The sequence below is a fragment of the Narcine bancroftii genome, chromosome 4, assembly GCF_036971445.1.
Source record: "Narcine bancroftii isolate sNarBan1 chromosome 4, sNarBan1.hap1, whole genome shotgun sequence".
Taxonomy (NCBI): domain Eukaryota; kingdom Metazoa; phylum Chordata; class Chondrichthyes; order Torpediniformes; family Narcinidae; genus Narcine; species Narcine bancroftii.
The window spans coordinates 312,884,254-312,905,790 of record NC_091472.1 but is presented as its reverse complement, the minus strand read 5'-3'; the positions used below and the strand labels follow the sequence as shown (position 1 = coordinate 312,905,790).

At 44.3% G+C, this 21,537-nt stretch overlaps 1 protein-coding gene and 1 long non-coding RNA gene across 4 annotated transcripts in view; one reads left to right on the top strand and one right to left on the bottom strand.

The window, feature by feature from the left end:
• The window catches only part of nhej1 (nonhomologous end-joining factor 1), a 406,931-nt gene that overhangs the window by 222,608 nt on the left and 162,786 nt on the right, over positions 1–21,537 (top strand). The window lies entirely within an intron of this gene.
• Positions 1–21,537, bottom strand: part of LOC138762258 (uncharacterized) — a 77,768-nt gene that overhangs the window by 24,261 nt on the left and 31,970 nt on the right. Inside the window, exon 3 of one of the 2 annotated variants that reach the window (XR_011356862.1) lies at positions 5,974–6,081. The exons of the other annotated variant lie outside the window; for it this stretch is intronic. This is a non-coding gene — a long non-coding RNA (uncharacterized lncRNA). The remainder of the gene's footprint in view (positions 1–5,973; positions 6,082–21,537) is intronic. 2 annotated transcript variants of the gene reach the window in all.

Sequence of the window (21,537 nt, the reverse complement as noted above, 5' to 3'; positions counted from 1 at the left end):
ACTGTGAGGCGCCAAGATGCACGGTTTGAGGCGAGATCAGCCCACTGGCGGTGGTCAATGTGGCAGGCACCAAGAGATTTCTTTAGGCAGTCCTTGTACCTTTTCTTTGGTGCACCTCTGTCACGGTGGCCAGTGGAGAGCTCACCATATAACACGATCTTGGGAAGGCGATGGTCCTCCATTCTGGAGACGTGACCCACCCAGCACAGCTGGATCTTCAGCAGCGTGGACTCGATGCTGTCGACCTCTGCCATCTCGAGTACTTATGAAAGCGCTCCAATGAATGTTGAGGATGGAGCGGAGACAACGCTGAAGAACGCTTCCACCATTCTTCAGAATAATGCAGACCTTAATGTCAATCTCAGAGATCAAACAAGCCTCTCTAAATGGAAGTAAATTTTAAATTTGGACTTAAATTTAAATTTAGACATACAGCACGGTAACGGGCCGTTTTAACCCACGAGCCCGTGCCACCCAATTCACCTACAAACTCCAGTATTTTTTTAACAGTGGTAGAAAACTAGAGCCCATGGGGAAAACCCAAGGGGAGAACATACAAATTCCTCATAGACAGCGCAGGATTCGAATCCCGGTCCCAATCGCTGGCGCTGTAACAGTGTTGCACAAACCACTAAATCTGCCGATGCTGTGATTGGAGTTTACACAAAATTGCTGGAGAAACCCAACAGTGTTCTTTTTATATTTTGGTAACCGTTACTTCACCAGAATGGACAAAATCCTAAATATAAATGAAACTGCACGAGCTTTAAGAGCAACTCCAACATCATTGCATGTAAATTAAGAATCGTCTGGGCATGAAAGTAGAAATGAGCTCTTTGAGATACAGATAATGATGGGTATCCCAAGGACTAGTTTCAGGGGATGAATGGCTTTACAGTTGTTGTTTGAATCAAGCACAACCCTCTTTTGCCTCTTGAATGAGAAAAGTTACAAGCCAAGCCTTCCTCCACGAAATCAGCCTATGATGACAGGACCTGACCTGCTGAGTGTTTCCATTCTTGCTTTTTTAATTCTTGCATTATTCCTCTTGCAATAAAAAAAAACCTTCTATTACCTTTCCTCATTACTTGCTAGGTCTGCACATTAATATTCCAAATCGTGCTCTGTGTATGATTTACAAAAGATGGCATGCAGGTACAGTCAGGACACCCAGATCCCTCTGCATCACAGAGCTCTGAAAATTCTAGATCATGTGCTTTTTTTTAATATATTTGGTAATTGAAGGGATAGTCTAAATGTATTGGCAGTCTAAGCACGTTGGTGCCATTTAGCTGGTCTGTAAAATAATAACCAAAGGCGCTGTGTTTGCTTGTAGTTCTAGACCCTTTACTCATTGGAAGAAAGCAGACCGCAATAGTCTGCAAAAGCGAGTTAGTGAAATGCTTCGATTGAAGCCCAGAGGAAGAGAACAGTGAATGGCAGGCTGGATGAGAGAGCTGGGATGAGTCTGTTGATCAAATAGGACTGGGTCTTTCAAAGACACAAAGATGGTCTGAATTTTTTTATTTAGAGTGACCTCCATAATGTTTGGGACTTAGGCATTTTTTTTTCCTTTATTTTCCCCCGTGTTCCACAGTTTTAAATTTGTAATCAAACAATTCACATGTGAATAAAGTGCACATTCCAGATTTTATTCCCGGTTATTAGTATATATTTTCGTTTGACCATGTAGAATTACAGCACTTTTTATACATTGTCCCCTCATTTCAGGGCACCATAATGTTTGGCTTCACCGGTGTGGATGAGTACACAGGTATGTTTAATTGGTTCATTGGTGCAGGTATAAGAGAACTAGGCTTGCTTCTAAGCTTTGGATCACCTTTGGAGTCTGTCGTTGCCATTTTTCATGAGAACCAGCATTTTACCAATGAAAGTCAAAGAAGCCTGATTGGTGAGGGTCCTTGATGATAGAGACCGCCTCTTGTAGCTGTCCTTAATGGACTGAAGACAAATACCCATGATGACAACTGGCCAAGTTCACAACTCTCTGTAGCCTTTACGTGTCCAGTGCATGGCACCTCCATACCAGACAGTGATGCAACCAGTCAGAATGCTTTCCACGGTACACCTGTAGAAATTTGCAAGTCTTTAGTGACGTACCAAATCTCCTCAAACTCCTCATGAAGTTTAGCCACTGGCGAGCTGCCTTCATGATTGCATTGACATGGAGGCCCCAGGATAGATCTTCAGAGATTTTGGCACCCAGGAATTTGAAGCTCATTTCACTCTCCTCGATGAGGCCTGGTTTATGTTCTGGTTTCCTCTTACTTGACGTCCACAATCATGAGCGTTCAATTTCCCTCACATGGTGGGCAAGATTGCCACAGGCCACTTCAGAGAATGATGAGTTGCAAGTGATTGGAAGTGCAGCCTGAGATCCAGTTTGTGGCCCCAAATGTACAAGCCTGCTTCAAAACAATGTTGCAAGGATAGATCTGTGGCCCCATCATGGTGTCTACTTGAGCCAACACATGAAGGGGTTTGGGTTAGGATGGTGGTCTGAGTTTCCATGAGTCGCTTAAACTTGGAGCAAACTAACTAAAGCACATGGGATGGAAGAATCAGTTGAAGACTTTGACAATAACGATGTCAGGTCAGCAAAGAAGTCTCCAAATGAATTTCTATTAATAGCTCCTATGACTAACTTAAAATACTATTTTCTGATAGTGCTCTATACTCCTGTACATTATCGTCTTCATTCTCTGAGATCAGTGGGAGTGCAACAGTTGAAGTGAAACACAAATGTATGCATCTGCTGTGATTGCAATAAGCACAGAAATGTTGGAGGAACTCTGCAGGTTTTGTAGCATCCATAGGAGGTAAAGATTTATCTTTATCTCCGATGGACATTGCAAGACCTACTGAGTTTGTCTGACCATAGAACACTACAGCACAGAAACAGGTCTCTTTGGCCCTTCTAGTCTGTGCCGAACCATTTTTTTTTTGCCTAGTCCCACTGACCTGCACCCAGATCATAGCCCTCTATATCCCTCCCATCCATGTACCTGTCCAAATTCCTCTTAAATGTTAAATTCACCACTTCAGCTGGAAGCTCGTTCCACACTCCAACCACTGACTATGTGATGAAGTTACCCTTCATGTTCCCCTAAATTTTTTCCCCTTTCACCTTTAACCCATGTCCTCTGGTTTGTATCTAACCTACCCTCAGTGGAAAAAACCTATCTACATTTACTCTGTCTGTCCCCCTCATAATTTTAAATACCTCCATCAAATTTCCCCTCGTTCTTCTATGCTTAAGGGAATAAAATCCTAACCTATTTAACCTTTCCCTGTAACTCAGTTCCTGAAGTCAGTGCAACATCCTAGTAAATATTCTCTGCACTCTTTCTATCTTATTGATATCATTCCTGTAGTTAGGTGACCAAAACAGCACACAATACTCTAAATTTGGCCTCACCAATGTCTTATACAATTTTAACATAACATTCGAACCCTGTACTCAATACTTTGATTTATGAAGGCCAATATGCCAAAAGTTCTCTTTACAACCCTATCCACCTGTGACATCACTTTCAGGGAATTATGTATCAGTATTTCCAGATCTCTCTGTTCTATCGCATCCTCAGTGCCCTACAATTTACCTACCCTCCTTTTTTGGTTTGTCCTTCCAAAATGTAACACCTCACACTTGTCTGCATTAAATTTCAGCTGCCATTTTTCAGCTCATTTTTCCCTCTGCAAGCTTTGAAAACTTTCTTTGCTGTCCACAACACCTCCAATCTTAATGTCATCTGCAAACTTGCTGATCCAATTTACCACATTATCATCCAGATCATTGATATAGATGACAAATAGCAATGGTCCCAGCATCGATCCCTGAGGCACACCACTTGTCACGTGCCTCCAGTCTTAGAAGCTATCATCCACTACTATTCTCTAGCTTCTCCTGTCCAGCCATTGTTGAATCCAGTTCACTACTTCACCATGAATACCCAGTGTCTAAACCTTCCTGACTAACCTTCCATGCGAGACCTTGTCAAAGGCCTTACTAAAGTCCTTGTAGACAATATCCATAGCCTTTCCTTCATCAATTTTCCTAGTAACCTTTTTGAAAAACTCTATGAGATTGGTTAAACATGACCTACTAGGCACAAACCATCTTGACTATCCCTAATCAGTCCATGGCTATCAAAATAATTGGAAATCTGATCTCTTAGAACACCTTCCAATAATTTACCGACTACTGACATCAGGCACACTGAACTATAATTTCCAGGGTCACTTTGGAGCTTTTTTGAAACAATGGGAACAACGTGAGCTACACTTCAATCCTCTGGCACCACACCCGTGACTAAGGACATTTTAAATATTTCTGCCAGAGCCCCCGCAATTTCTACATTAGCCTCCCTCAAGGTCCAAGGGAGTATCTCGTCAGGCCCTGGGGATTTACTCTCCCTTATTTGCTTTAAGACAGCATGCACTTCCTCCTCTTTAATGTGTAGGTTTCATGACCTCATTGCTTGTTTTCCTTTCTTCCCACGACTCGGTGGCCTTTTCCCTTTTGGCCCCATACAAAGTCGACCACTCTGATCTTCAAGGGGACCAATTGTGTCCCTCAGTATCAGAGATGAGGAAGAACTTCTTTAGTCAGAGGGTGGTGGATCTGTGGAACTCACTGCCACATACAGTGGTGGAGGCCAGATCATTGGGAGTATTTAAGAGTCAATTTGGGAAATTGATAGTATCTAATTAGTAAGGGTATCAAGGGATATGGGAAAAAGGCTGAAAATTGGAACTAGGTGTGAACATAGTTCAGCTTAGTGTAGAGTCACGGAACAGACTCAGTAGGTCTAGTGGCCTGCTTCTGTCCTTTATCTTGTGATCTTGTGATCCTTTTGCTCTGTAGAAATACCTGTAGAAATCCTTAGGATTTTCCTTCACATTCTCTGCCAAAGCAACCTCATGTCTTCCTTTAACCTTCCTGATTTCTTTCTTGAGGTTTCTCTTGCATTGTCATACTCCTCGTGTAACTCATTTGCTTCATGTTGCCCTATACCTGTTATATACCTCTCTCTTCTTCCAAACCAGATCCCCATCATCCCTCAAAAACCAAGGTTACCTCTGCCTTCTTACCTTGCCTTTGATCCTGACAGGAACATACAAATTCTGTACTCAAAATTTCACCCTTGAACATTTTTGTCCAGTGTAAAAGCTGTCCATCTTATCTCTGTATATGAAGTTGTCTCCAGGACCTTTTTGACTTTGAAAGGCTGGTGTCTGGGATGGAGGTGCACATTCTCTCGAGGTGTTGCTGTGCTGAGGGTGTGGCCAGTTAACCCATTCACTGGCCACTGTTCATGTTGGTTGTTAACATAGATCCAGTGTGTGTGGTAACATCAAGAATTTTTGGTGATTCTGGTGGCTTTATTAAATCAAAACCATTTTCTGCCTGAGCTGTCAACTGTGGCTCTGGGGCTACAACCTTGTTTTCTTTTCACCTTACGCAACAAAAATATTTTAAACTTTTTTTATATAGTCGGAAGGAGAGAAGTATGGAAGAAACCAACTAAACTTGACTACTTCAGAGGGATGGGAGCCCATAAACTTTGATCAGAAACATAGGGGGCCATAGGGTTGAGAATGCAGCAATTGCATCCCAAAGACAAAATTTAGGGTGATGCACCCAATCCACACCAAAAGAGTGCCACATTGCCTTTCAGATGGTATATAGAACAATATAGCGTAGATCGAGCCCTTTGGCCCATAGTGTTGTGCTGACCTATGTAAATCTGCTCAACATTAATCTAACCCTTCCCTCCCTCAGAGGGTTGTCCCATAAACTCCATTTTTCTTACATTCTAAGAGGTTTTTTTTTGTTTATCTGGATTGTACCACTACCTCCACCACTACCCCCAGCAATGCTTCGCAGGCACTGACCACTCTCCGTCTGAAGTCTACCTATGACATCCCCCTAAAATTTTCTCCACTCACCTTAAACAGATGTCCTCTCCTGGTGGTCATTCCTGGCCTGGGAGAAAAGTATGACTCTCATAGTCTGATATTAACTTTGGGAATTCGAGGGCCCAGAAACGCAGAAGGCTGCAGAAGGTGGCAAACATAGGCAAGTCAATCACAAGCTCCAACCTCACAGCATTGAAGGCATCTATGTGAGGTGCTACCTTCAAGAAGGTAACCTGGTCAGACAGAGGGTGCAGAAGCCTGAAAACCAGCACCTTTAGCGATACAAGAGCAACACGCTGTTACAGCGGCAGCGCTCGGGACTGTAAGAAGTCTGTACGTTCTCCCCATGTCTGCTTGGGTTTTCCCCAGTGGCTCCAATATGTTCCCACCCTTCAAAACATACCAGGAGGTCGTAGGTTATTTGGGTGTATGCTGCCTGTCTAAATTTTGGTTCAAGAATGCCTGTTCTTTCCAACAGATACTAGACTCTTGAACCTCCCCATTTTGCACTAAGCAAGGACTGCTTCAACACCACAAAAGTACAATCTGCAGTGTTGTGTCCTTTTTTTGCACGTGGATTACTGTATTTATTGTCTATAGTAATTTAATTTGATTGGTTTGTTATTGAAGTTTTTCCTTGCATATTGGTTTGGCTACAGCAAGTAAGAATTTTGGTGAATATGTACAATGTGTATGGATGCCTGTTTGACTCCTGAAAGCTCTATAACCTGTGAATGGCAGCCAAACTCTCACCAGGGTAATGAATGAAACATGTTTTGTTATTTTGCGGGCTTGCTACATACATTCTGGCTTCTGGTGTGCTTGCAGTGGTTTATACTTCATTGGAAAGGGAGAGTGGTTTCACTTTTCCTATTGCTTTTGTGCTAGATTCCATCTTCGGCAACTCTGGTTGTCTCCACTTCTCACCTTCCAGCCTCCCATGCCATCTGCCAGCTTCCCTCCCTCACCTGCTCGACTGCCCGTCGACCCCTCTTCCCTTGGATCCACCCATTGGTCGCCAGCTCCTCCTCTCCCCCTCGCCTCAGTACGCAGGCCATCTCCTCCCTACTCTTCCAGGCCAGGTCAAGGTTCTTGACTTATAATGCCCACTGTCCATTGTCCACACTGCTGAGTTCCTCTGGCAGGTTTCATTTTAGTTGCTTTGTCGAAGAGGCCTTTGGTGGCCGTGCAAGTCACAAAAGTGCAAGTTCTTTCTTTAATTCATGAAGTATGGCCTATTTTGGCATTGCCTGATTTTGCTCTCAAATGGCAATTCTTCTTCCCCAGACTCCCTGAAGCTATGGAGCCAAATTACAAGGACAGAGGAAAGTGGAGCAGGTCCCTGGAGAAAACAAAAATGGCCTCTGGCTGAGTTGGCGCTGTGGCAAAAATTTTGTTATGGTTGTTAATGAAATGTATACCACAGAGGCAGGTCAATTGTGCCTTTCTGTACAGTTTTCCATCCCGCCCCATCCGCACATCCAGTTTGAAATGTCATCAGGCTCACACACAAGGTCGCACAGAGTAACTTTTCCACAGAATAGCTCTTAGCATGCAGGTTTTAAAAAGAAAATATTTTAGACATACAGCACAATAACAGCCCCTTTCGGTCCACGAACCCATGCCGGCCAATTACGCACAATTGACCTGCAACCAATGAACCAAAGGCGTTGCCTTACTTTGACTTCTCGTTCACTATTTTTATTTATTTCTGTTAGGTGTCTATGAATGTTTGCACTGTCGTGCGACCACAAAACCATGAATTTTGTGACTTGTTCATGACAATAAATTCTGAATCTGATTCTGATTTTGAACGAAGATTGGCAGAAGAGAGTGAAATTATGACTTGGCTTCTGTGAAAATGCAATGAGTTGTTGACTAATCAGCTGTTGGGCCGTGATTTTTTAAAAATTTCATTGAAGTTATGATACCAATGCATATTGTCGTGCCTTTTGCTGTGGATCCCCTACAAACCACAGAACATTACAGCACAGAAAACAGGCCTTTTGGCCCTTATAGTCTGTGCTGAACTTTTATTCTGCCTAGTCCCACAGTCCATATCCCTCCATACCCCTCCCATACATGTACCTGTCCAAATTGTCCTTAACTGTTATAATTGAGCCCGCATTCACCACGTCAGCTGGAAGCTCGTTCCACACCCCCACCTGAGGGAAGAAATTTCCCCCCTAAACCTCTCCCTTTTCACCCTTAACTTCACTTGCTGAGAATGGGATTGCACTGGGGCGAAAACTCTCTCAATCAAGTTTTTCAAACAGACACCGTGTTTTCAGAATAAATGATGACAGGAATCTTTTGAGAATCAGTCGACCCAACTGTAGCCAAAGTATTTAGAAGACCCAACAGAGCGACTACAGAAGTTGTGGTCACTTTTGACTGAAGTTCAGGAATCCAACAGCAAGAGCCTCCCTTTGTTGTTGTTCACCACTCAAATAGAGGCCATTGGACTATTAACTGTGTGGCGAAGATCAAAATGAAATGATTTCTGCAGACTGATCTTGTATCTTTTTTCTGTCCTAATTTTAGTCCATGTAAAAGACCAAAGAGCAAAAAAAACCTGTGTGATGCTGCAGTAATGATGGGGTTTTGTGTTTCATTTTGCTTGACATGCATTTTTGAATCAAAAACTTTGAATCACCAACAAATAGAAAGACTTTTAAAAAAATTTTAAATTTAGACATTCAGCTCTGTAACAGGCCCACAAGCCTGTGGCATCCAAATACACCCAATTATCCCATACGTTTTGGAGGCTGGGAGGAAACCAGAGTGCCCAGAGGTTATCCACAGAGACGCGGGGAGAACATACAAACTCCTTACAGACCGTGCCGGATTCTAACCGTTGTACTAACCGTGCCGATTTGTGGGGGCAGTGGGAGAAATAATGTACCACTGGGTAAAGTCCGAGTGAAAAGTTCAGAATGACACTTGGGCAAGGCACTGTAAACAATTTGGATTGTCTTAAGAAATAGGAAACTTTACTCACAAAGGTTAAAGGTTGGACAGAGAAAATTACAGCACAGTACAGACCCTTCAGCCCATGATGTTGTGGTGACTTATGTAAGCCTATTCCACAATCAATCTTACCCTTCTCCACATCGCAGCGCAATAACCTCTTTTATTTAACATCCATTTGCTGATCTGAATTTTTTGAAAATCACAATATGGTAGCACGGTTAGTATAGCAATTAGCACAACACTACTACAGCGCCAGCGATCAGGACTGAGGTTCGAATCCCACGCTGTCTGTAAGGAGTTTGTACACTCGCCCTGTGTCTGCGTGGGTTTTCTCCGGTGGCTCAGGATTCCTCCCACCCTTAAATGGACTGGTAGGGTCTGTTACTGTGCTGTGTTAATTTAAAAATTTTAAATTAACAGCCTACACCACAACACCTTTTACCACTGATGTCTCCCATAGAACCATAAAACATTAGAGCACAGAATCTGCCTCTTTCCGCTCTTCTATCCATGTCGAACCTTTTTTTTTGCCTAGTTCCACTGACCTTAAACATATGGCCTCTGGTATTGCCCATTCATGCCCTGGGAAAAAGATCCTGTCAACCCCATCTATGTCACTCATAATCTTATACACCTCTATTAAGTCACTTTTCATCCTCCATCACTCCCTACTTCCCTCATCTTTTCTTCATGTTCTCTGATCCAGGCACCATCCTGGTAAGTCTCCTCTGCACCCTTTCTAAAGATTCCATATCCTTCCCATGAGACAAGGAGAACTGAACACAATACACTTAAGTGTGGTCCAACAAGTTTTATAGAGCAGCGAAATTACCTTGCAGCACTTGCACTCAGTGCCCTGATTAATGAAATACCTTATTTCACCGCCCTAACAATACAACAAACTATTTCCCTTATTCTGTGTTTGGCTCACATCCCTCCAAGTCCTTTCTATCCATGTATGTGTCCAAATGTCTTTTAAATGTTGCAATTATATCTGCTTCTACTATTTCCTCTGGCAGCTCATTCCATATAAACCCACAACCCTCTGCGTGAAGAGGTTACTGCTTAAACCTATCGTTTTATAATCTACTACCCTGGGGGGGAAAAAACTGTGACCATCCATCTTATCTATTCCCTTCATAATTTTATAAACCTCCACAAGGTCACCCCTCAACTTCTGCTCCAGGAAAAACTGTACCAGCCAATCCAGTCTCTCCTTATAATCAAGCCCTCCAGTCCCAACAGGATCCTTGCAAATCTCTTTTCCACTCTCGAGCTTAATCACATTTTCCTCTGGTAAGATGACCAAAACTGCAAGTGATATCACCTGTATCTTATTCAGCTATAAAGTAAAGTTCTGACTCTTGTATTAAATGCCTTGACTGAAAAAGGCTCATGTCGCTACCTCCAATTCTAACAGTACAGTGTCACCATTTCACTCCATCGGGGATGTCGACACGAGGCGGTGTCTTAAAAAAGTAGCCTCTATCCTCAAAGACCCCCACCACCCAGGCCAGGCCCTCTTCACTCCGCTATCATACAGGAGCCTAAAGACGAGCCCTCAGCGGCACAAGGACTGCGTCTTCCCTTCTGCCATCAGATTCCTGAATGATCAATGAACCAAAGACACTGCCTTTCTTTTTGGTTATAACATGAATGTTTGCACTATGAAGTTGCCACAAAACACCGAATTTCATGACTTGTTCATGACAATACATTCTGATTTTGATTCCAATTCTGATTTTCAGGAACTGTGTATTTGTTCCCCCAGGACTTTCCTCAGGGGTAAAACATGACAGTCTGCAGACACCGTGATTAGAGTAAAACCACCACGCTGGAGAAACTCAGCAGGTCAAACAGTGTATTTTATCCAGCAAAGATAAAGATACATCACCAATGTTTCAGGCTTGAGCTAAAGTTGGCAAACTAAAGTCCGAAGCATTGGTGATGTATCTTTATCTTTGCTGGATAAAGTATACTGTTTGACCAGCTGAGTTTCTCCAGCGTGGGATTTTTACTCTCCTCGGGGTCCTATCATTCATTGTCTTACCCTGGTTTAACTTCCCATAATTCAAGACTCAATTATTGTCACATAATGATACACTAAGTTTGTCAACTTTTGCCTGCTGTAAAGGCTCACAAAGGATCACCACTAGCGTCACCCAGCTCCCCCAACAATAAGAGAAAGAGAAGCAAAGGAGAATCCCTTCAGAGACACTGAGTGTCCGTGGATTTGCCTCCAGCGCTCCCGCAGGTCTTGTCTGTTCCAACGGCGACTCCGAGTTCTGAGATCTGAACTTCCGATGCGATCGGAAGACTTGCACTTCAGGAACCCTTTTTGCTTTCGGCACCCTCTTGGATCCTGTTCCCAATGCCTGGTTCTCATGTGCCAATCTCCAGCGGTGAAGTGAAAACCAGATTAAATTCTATGTTAAAACTTATTCTGCTTTGTAAAACTGCTTGTTCTATACTTTTAAGTTCACCTAACTGCTTAAATCTCTTCACCTTCAGTTGTCTGTGTCCTACTCACTCCTTGCCTGCTGTGGTTTCTGTTTTGCTCCAGTTCTTGTGCAGACTCTCAGCAGAAAGATTGCAAGGCTACTTATTCTTTTCTGTTCACACCTTTGCTGCTTCATCCCTGGCTTGCAGAAACAGACCCTTCAGCCCATCTAGTCTATGCCAAACCATTATTCTGCCTCGTCTTATTGACCTGTACCTGGACCATAGCCCTCCATACCCCTCCCATCCATATACCATTCCAAATGTGTCTTAAATGTCAAAATAGAGCCCACTTTCACCACTTCAGCTGACAGTTCGTTCTACACTCTCACCACTCGTAGTGTGAAAAAGTTCTCCCTAATGTTCCCCTTTAAACGACTAGACAGTTTAGAAATTAATGAAGGTAGGGAGGGAGATGTGGTGTATATGGTTTTAGTGAGGCATGCGGCAAGGTCCCCCATGATAGACGACTTCAAAAAGTCATGAGGCAGGGATCCATGGAAACTTGGCTGAATGGATTCAGAATTGGCTGGCCTACAGAAAAGCAGAGGTTAGTAGTGGATGGAACGTATTCTGCCTGGAGATCAGTTGCTCATGGAGTTCCTCAGGGATCTGTTCTCGGAGTCTGATCTTGGTGATTTTAATAAATGACCTGGATAAAGATGTGGAAGGATGAGTGATAAGTTTGCGGATGACAGAAAGGTGTGAGGTGCTGTGGATAGTGTAGAAGGTTGTTGCAGGTTACAACAGGATATAGACAGGATGCAGAGAAGTGGCAGAAGTCATTCAATCTGGATTAAGTGAGAAGTGATGCATTTTGGCAGGTCAGACCTGAAGGTGGAGTGCGTGGTTCATGGCAGTATTCTGAACAGTGTTGAAGAACAGAAGGACCTTGGAATCCAAATCAATAGATCTGTCTCAAGGAAGTAGGTAGATAAGAAGTGTTATGGTAGTCAGGGGATTGAGTTCAAAGGTCATGAGGTAATGTTGCAGCTCTACAAAACTCTTGTTGAACCACATTCGGATATTGGTCACCTCTTCACAGGAAAGGCTTTAATGCTTTGGAGAGGGACTTTTCTCCTTGGAGAGAAGGATGAGAGTGACTTAATAGAGGTCTACAAGATTATGAGAGGCATAGATAAGGTGGACAGCCAATACCTTTTTTCTGGGGCGAGAGAAGTAAATACCAGAGGACATCTGTTCAAGGTGAAGGGACAAAAGTTTAGCAGAGACGCCAGGAGTAAGTTTTTTTACACAGAGAGTTGTGGGTGCCTGGAATGCCTTGCCAGGGGTGGTGATGGAGACTAGTACAATAAGCAATATTTAAAACTCTTAGATAGCCACATGGATGCAATAAAGATAGAGGGCTATAGATAGGTGGTAGGGAAGGTTTAGATTGTTGAGGTTTCTATAAATCGGCACAACATTGTGGACCAAAGGGCCTGAACTGTGCTGTAATGTTATGTTCTTACTGTGCAGCACAGGACAGACATTTTGGCCCATGTGTCTGTGCTGAACAGGATGCCTAAATTAAACGAATTCTCTGCTGCTTGGCCATGATGCCATATTCCACAATTCCCTTCAATTGTTATGTTTAACCTTTTGGACTCTGGCCATTTTTAACCTTTCATAATATACTGTATTCTCCTGACTGGGTCCATGTTAAACCTTTGCAGTACGAAAACCAGAATACAGAGTATATGCGTTTATCGGTTGTCCCAGAAAACTGGAACACAGAGTCCAAAGGGTTAAGAGGCATTTAGACACACTACCATCAGGAAGGAGGTACAGGAGCATCAAAATCAGGACCGCCATGTTGGGAAATAACTTCTTCCAGCAGGCTGTGAGATTAACCAAGTTAATTATTCCAAAATATTAATATATATTTATTTTATATTCTTCTTTCTCTTCTTCTTTGGCTTGGCTTCGCGGACGAAGATTTATGGAGGGGTGAAGTCCACGTCAGCTGCAGGCTCGATTGTGGCTGACAAGTGCGATGCGGGACAGGCAGACACGGTTGCAGCGGTTGCAAGGGAAAATTGATGGGTTGGGGTTGGGTGTTGGGTTTTTCCTCCTTTGTCTTTTGACAGTGAGGTGGGCTCTGCGGTCTTCTTCAAAGAAGATTGCTGCCCGCCGAACTGTGAGGCGCCAAGATGCACGGTTTGAGGCGATATCAGCCCACTGGTGGTGGTCAATGTGGCAGGCACCAAGAGCTTTCTTTAGGCAGTCCTTGTACTTCTTCTTTGGTGGCCAGTGGAGAGCTCGCCATATAACATGATCTTGGGAAAGCGATGGTCCTCCATTCTGAGATGTGACCTACCCATCGCAGTTTGATCTTCAGCAGCGTGGATTCGATGCTGTCGGCCTCTGCCATCTCGAGTACTTCGATGTTGGAGATGAAGTTGCTCCAATGAATGTTGAGGATGGAGCGGAGACAACGCTGGTGGAAGCGTTCAAGGAGCCGTAGGTGATGCCGGTAAAGGACCCATGATTCGGAGGCGAACAGGAGTGTGGGTATGACATCGGCTCTGTATACGCTTATCTTTGTGAGGTTTTTCAGTTGGTTGTTTTTCCAGACTCTTTTGTGTCGTCTTCCAAAGGCGCTATTTGCCTTGGCGAGTCTGTTGTCTATCTCGTTGTCGATCCTTGCATCTGATGAAATGGTGCAGCCGAGATAGGTAAACTGGTTGACCGTTTTGAGTTTTGTGTGCCCAATGGAGATGTGGGGGGGCTGGTAGTCATAGCTGGCTGATGGAGGACCATCTTTATGTATATATGCGGTTTTCAAGTACTGTGTGTGTGTGAGTGTGCGCACATGCCATGGTCTACTCTAGAGAAACACTGTTTTGCCTAGTTGCACATGTACAGTCGGATGATAATAAACTTGAACTTGAACATGAAAAAGGGAAGGCATAGAAGGATGCAAACCTAATGTTAGCAAATGGTCTCAGAACAAATGGACAGAAAGATTAGCATGGATGGGCCAAACGATCTGTTTCTGAGTAGCACTTTTAATTTCTTTAGGGCTATTCTACCATGTTAATGACAGTTAACAAGTACTTCAGTGGGACTAAAGTTCAAACAATTTTCTGGGCAAAATTTCAGATTTGGAGATCTTTTATGTCAATTGGAAAATAGACTGGAATTTATATTAAACATTTTATAATTTGAGAATGCTCCTCAGTACCAGTTTAGACGTTTCTTTATTGACATGGGGATTACTGGGACACTGTCGGACTGGGGCACTGCAGGAAATCACCTTGGGATCTTTGTTGCTGTAACATTGTGCTTGAAACTGTCGATGCTACAAATCCCAAAGCACAGCCCATGATGAAGAGTTCTGGAGTTGCACAGACCTCAAACCTTGGCTAAAGATTCGGCTCCCCCCCCACCCCCCGCAATCTCTGTGCCACATATATTCCGAAATTCCCGAGATTACAAATTACAGAAAGGCTCTGTTGTTTTCGTTTGGAGTGAAGAAAATCCTCTGAATAGTTTTCTTAACTTCTGATACAGTTATCGCTGGAGTTGGCGTTTTTTTCACATGGCAAACATTTTGAACAAAATCATGAATTGGAAAGAAGGTCAAAATTGTGGAAATTGCAGCAAGATTTCCAAGCACTTGTGGAAACACGCAGCATGTTAGAGTGTCCTTTGCTTTTAGGACCACTGAAGAAGCTTTCCAATGGGTCACTCTTTTTCTATCTTAATCATGTTCAGGTTTCTATCCCTAATTCTTCTTTCCTCTCGTGCTCTCTCTCCCATCTCTCTCTTTCCCTTTCCTTCTGTCCCCTTTCCTCTCTCCCCTCTCCTGGTCAATTCTCATCTTTCCTCTCCTGTCCTCCTATTCATGTCCAAATTATCACCTTTCGTCTGTTGGTCTGTGCTCCTCCCCCTGCCCTTCCTTCCCTCCTCCAGCCTTTTAATTCTGGCTCCTGCCTGCTTTTTGCTCACACCTTGAAGAAGGCCTGAGGCCTGATATATCTTTACCTCCTACGGCTGCTGTGAGACCGGCTGAGTTCTTCCGGCATTTTTGTGTTTTGACATGTTCACCTTCATGTTAGTTATCATCTGACTGTACATATACAACCAGGCAAAACAGTGTTGTTCCGGATCACAGTATCTATCTATCTATCTCTATCTACCATCTATCTATCTATATATAATGAACTGAATATGTGTGTATTTATATATGTGGAGGCTCAGTGTTCTTGTAAAGGAGGGGTTGCAAGTTCGTTCCTCACTGGGGCCTCATTTTTGGGCGAGGCGCTGGACAAAGTGGCAACTCTCTGCCTTATGGTAGACAAAGTTAAAGAATTTCATGTATGTTACATTCCAAATTTAGTATTATGTGACAATAATGGAACCTTTGCCTATATCCTCTCTCTCTCTCTCTCTCTCTCTCTCTCTCTCTCTCTCTGTCTCTCTCTCTCTCTCTCTTTGTATATTCTCTCTCCCTCCCTCTCTCTCCCTCCCTCTCTCTCTGTATACTCTCTCTCTCTTTCTCTCTGTATATTCTCTCTCCCTCCCTCTCTCTCTGTATACTCTCTCTCCCTCCCTCTCTCTCTCTCTGTATATTCTCTCTCCCTCCCTCTCTCTCTGTATACTCTCTCTCCCTCCCTCTCTCTCTGTATACTCTCTCTTCCTCTCTCTCTCTCTCTGTATATTCTCCCTCTCCCTCCCTCTCTTTCTGTATACTCTCCCTCCCCCCTCTCTTTCTGTATATTCTCTCTCTCCTTCCCTCTCTCTCTTTGTATACTCTCTCTCCCTCCCTCTCTCTCTGTATACTCTCCCTCCCCCCTCTCTCTCTGTATATTCTCTCTCTCCTTCCCTCTCTCTCTTTGTATACTCTCTCTCCCTCCCTCTCTCTCTGTATACTCTCCCTCCCCCTTTCTCTCTCTCTCTCTCTCTCTCTCTCTCTGTATATTCTCTCTCTCCTTCCCTCTCTGTATACTCTCTCTCCCTCCCTCTCTCTCTCTCTCTCTCTCTCTCTCTGTATATTCTCTCTCCCTCCCTCTCTCTCTGTATACTCTCTCTCCCTCCCTCTCTCTCTCTCTGTATATTCTCTCTCCCTCCCTCTCTCTCTGTATACTCTCTCTCCCTCCCTCTCTCTCTGTATACTCTCTCTTCCTCTCTCTCTCTGTATACTCTCTCTCCCTCCCTCTCTCTCTGTATACTCTCTCTCCCTCCCTCTCTCTCTGTATACTCTCTCTTCCTCTCTCTCTCTCTGTATACTCTCTCTCCCTCCCTCTCTCTCTGTATACTCTCCCTCCCCCTCTCTCTCTGTATATTCTCTCTCTCCTTCCCTCTCTCTCTTTGTATACTCTCTCTCCCTCCCTCTCTCTCTGTATACTCTCCCTCCCCCTCTCTCTCTCTCTCTCTCTCTCTCTGTATATTCTCTCTCTCCTTCCCTCTCTCTCTGTATACTCTCTCTCCCTCCCTCTCTCTCTCTCTCTCTCTGTATATTCTCTCTCCCTCCCTCTCTCTCTCTCTCTCTCTCTCTCTCTCTCTCTCTCTCTGGCAGTCCTACTTTTGATGCTCCTGTATCTCCTTCTTGATGGTAGTGTGCTGGATGGAAATTCTTTGAGATCTATTTAAGTAATACTCCTAGTGAATGATGCCCTTAGAGGAAAGGGAGACCTTCTCAGAAATTTTGATGATCCTCTGTGTTGACTTGCGGTCTAAAGGTTTGCAGCTACCCTCCCACACAATGATGCACCAGGCAGGACACTCTCAATTGTGCTCCCGTACAAGGTGGTCAGGGTGGGGCCGGCTGGAATCCCTGCTCTCCTCTGCTTCCTGAGGAAGTGTAAGCAGGGCTGCACCTTTTCAACTAATAAGGAGGCACTGTGGGTCCAGGATAGGTCGTCCGTTATGTGCATTATCTTTTATCTTGCCTTTAAGTTTTAACTTTGTATCTATTCCTATTTGAGGCCAGCAATTAAATTGCTCCCATTCTCTTTTTGTCAAGCCAAATCAAGTTTATTGTCATCTGATTGCAAGAGGACAAGTCAGTGTAACAGCATTCTCTGGATCTCGGTGCAAAACATGCGGACACACAACCAGACATGACATGTACAGTAAAAGAATGCCTATGCTAGGTCAAGTATTCATCGATACAAATAAATCGATAAATATTTTCCGTGAATATTAGAGTCTCGGAGGGTGAGTGCGAGCTGTTCCTTTGGTCATTCACCGTTCTCACTGCCTGTGGGAAGAAGCTGATCCTCAGCCTGGTGGCACTGGCTCTGATCCTCCTGGATCACTTCCCTGATGGCAGCAGCCGAAAGATGTGTGCAGCGTAGAAAGGGTCCTCAATGATGTTGTGTGCCCTCTTCAGAGAATGATCCTGGTAGATCGTGTCGTTGTGGGGTGGGGGGTGGGGGGAAATGACTCCAGTGATCCTCTCTGCCACTCTTAGGGTCCTGTGGATTGACCACCGATCCATTTCTCTGCAGCAACTGTACCCCACTGTGATACAGCCGGGCAGGACACTATCGACAGAGTTCCTGTAGAAGGTTGACATAACGGTGGCCGGTAGCCTTGCCCGCTTCAGTCTTCCCAGGAAGTGCAGTTATTGTTGCACCTTCCTAACAAATGAAGAGATGTTATGTGTCTTCACTAGTTAAGTGAACTCCAAGGAACCTGGTGCTCTCCACTTTCTCCCCTAGAGAGTTGTTGTTTTGGTCAGTTCTTTCCAGATCACAACGTCTGTGCAAAGACGATATGCAATTCTCTTCCTCATTCTGTATTCCAATTGATTTAAAACACCAATAAATTTTGTGTTTCAGGTTTGGGGATGGAATAGTGTTGATGTTGGTGCTAAACTTGACATCAATTGGTCTTCCTGGCTTTGGGGATTGGATTAGTTGCTGTGTTTGGAAGCTGTTTTATGTGTTTCTTGAGCTCCAGGTGCAGTGGGAAATATCTCAATAAAGATATCAGAGAAGATTTACCAGGATGTGGCCTGAACTTCAGGAATTGAGTTCCTGGGAAAAGTTAAAAAGGTTAAGTCTTTATTCCCTGGAGTGTAGAAGAATGAGGGGAGATCTGATAGAGGTATTTAAAATGATGAGGGGGATAAATGTAGGTCGGCTTTCTTCCACTGACAGTCGGTGAGATACAAACCAGAGGACATTGGTTAAGAGTGAAAGGGGAAAAATTTATGGGGAACATTAGGGGAACTTCTTCATACACAAAGTGGTGGGGGTGTGGAACGAGCTACCAACTGAAGTGGTGAATGTGGGCTCAATTTTAACATTTAAGAAGAATTTGGATAGGTAAATGGATGGGAGGGGCATGGAGGGCTATGGACTGGGTGCAGGTCAGTGGGACAAAGCAGAATATTAGTTTGGCACAACCTTTTAATTTTTAATTTAGTCATACAGCGCAGTAACAGGCCATTCAGCCCATGTGTCCATGCCACCCAATTAACCTATGCCTCCAGTACATACTCATGGGCCAAAATGGCCTGTTACCATTCTATATATCTAAATTATAAATTAAAAGGTTGCCCATCCCTGGACCAGAAGTCTGAAGGACCTGTTTCTGTGCTGTGATGTCCGATGGTTCAATGGATGGGGAATATTATCAAAACTATCATGGTCTGCTTTACTGACTGGGGTGCCGTCATTTGAATAGGTTTCCAAGACCTGGATTCTTTGGCTCTGGATTGATAACTTTAGTCGCATATAGTTGGTGAGAAGCTTAACAAGTTTTACGATTTAGCTAGAGAAATCCTGTTTGAGAGGGTCAAACAGCGATGGAGGTTAAATAGCCACATAATTGCACTGTCAGTGTCAACATGAAAACTATATCCGCCCTGCTCTCGTTAATAAAATACTCCAACTCTTTGCTGGTTTCTGTAACTTTTAAAAATTTTAAATTTTCATTAATTTAGAGAGACAGCAAAGTAACAGGCCCTTCCGGCCCACGAGCCTGTGCTGCCCTTACATTTTTTGGAGGGTGGGAGCACCCAGATAACATCGACAGAGGTCAGGGGGGGAACATACAAACTCCTTACAGACAGAACCGGATTCGAACGCGGATCACTGCTACTGTATATTCTCCCAGAATCACAGTGCGGCTTTCGCGCAAACAGAGGAACCACTGACATGGTCTTTGCCCTCAGACAGCTCCAAGAAAAGTGCAGAGAACAAAACAAAGGACTCTACATCACCTTTGTTGACCTCACCAAAGCCTTCGACACCGTGAGCAGGAAAGGGCTTTGGCAAATACTAGAGCGCATCGGATGTCCCCCAAAGTTCCTCAACATGATTATCCAACTGCACGAAAACCAACAAGGTCGGGTCAGATACGGCAATGAGCTCTCCGAACCCTTCTCCATTAACAATGGCGTGAAGCAAGGCTGTGTTCTCGCACCAACCCTCTTTTCAATCTTCTTCAGCATGATGCTGAACCAAGCCATGAAAGACCCCAACAATGAAGACGCTGTTTACATCCGGTACCGCACGGATGGCAGTCTCTTCAATCTGAGGCGCCTGCAAGCTCACACCAAGACGCAAGAGAAACTTGTCCGTGAACTACTCTTTGCAGATGATGCCGCTTTAGTTGCCCATTCAGAGCCAGCTCTTCAGCGCTTGACGTCCTGCTTTGCGGAAACTGCCAAAATGTTTGGCCTGGAAGTCAGCCTGAAGAAAACTGAGGTCCTCCATCAGCCAGCTCCCCACCATGACTACCAGCCCCCCCACATCTCCATCGGGCACACAAAACTCAAAACGGTCAACCAGTTTACCTATCTCGGCTGCACCATTTCATCAGCTGCAAGGATCGACAATGAGATAGACAACAGACTCGCCAAGGCAAATAGCGCCTTTGGAAGACTACACAAAAGAGTCTGGAAAAACAACCAACTGAAAAACCTCACAAAGATAAGCGTATACAGAGCCGTTGTCATACCCACACTCCTGTTCGGCTCCGAATCATGGGTCCTCTACCGGCACCACCTACGGCTCCTAGAACGCTTCCACCAGCGTTGTCTCCGCTCCATCCTCAACATCCATTGGAGCGCTTACACCCCTAACGTCGAAGTACTCGAGATGGCAGAGGTCGACAGCATCGAGTCCACGCTGCTGAAGATCCAGCTGCGCTGGATGGGTCACGTCTCCAGAATGGAGGACCATCGCCTTCCCAAGATCGTGTTATATGGCGAGCTCTCCACTGGCCACCGTGACAGAGGTGCACCAAAGAAAAGGTACAAGGACTGCCTAAAGAAATCTCTTGGTGCCTGCCACATTGACCACCGCCAGTGGGCTGATAACGCCTCAAACCGTGCATCTTGGCACCTCACAGTTTGGCGGGCAGCAACCTCCTTTGAAGAAGACCGCAGAGCCCACCTCACTGACAAAAGGCAAAGGAGGAAAAACCCAACACCCAACCCCAACCCACCAATTTTCCCTTGCAACCGCTGCAATCGTGTCTGCCTGTCCCGCATCGGACTTGTCAGCCACAAACGAGCCTGCAGCTGACGTGGACTTTTTACCCCCTCCATAAATCTTCGTCCGCGAAGCCAAGCCAAAAGAATAGTGTGCGCTAACCCACTGTGCTAACCCTCTGTCCTAAGCCAATAATATAACCCTCAGCTAATACCTCAAATAGAATTATCCATCACAAATCATGTTATTGCTCTGTGCTTGGACAGACCACTTTATAAAGTGCAGGCCAAGCCCATATTACAGCACTGGAGGTCATGGAAATTTGCTGTGACATAATTCACAAAACAGTACCCCAAAACATGAGATACTGAATAAAATTCACACTTCCAGAATTTGTATGTAAGCAGTAAATAAATCAACAATTTGTTTCCAACAGAAGTTTCTTGATACACGAGCATTCGTTACTTGAAAATGCAAATGATGGCTTCAAGGAAAGAAAGCCCCCGATAATGGAGGGATTGCCTGTAGCTGTAACTCATGAAGGATTTCACATGGCTGTAAAAGGTTTTGGGTCATCCTGAACTTGTGCTAAATGAAAGCGAGTCATTCTCTGTCAACTGCACTTTGCAAGGTCATTTTTCAAGGCAGCCACCCTTGAGTACTGGCTTCATCACACTGAGTAGCATGTAGCAACTCTGCCTGTGATGACCTGACTTGGTTGGAAATC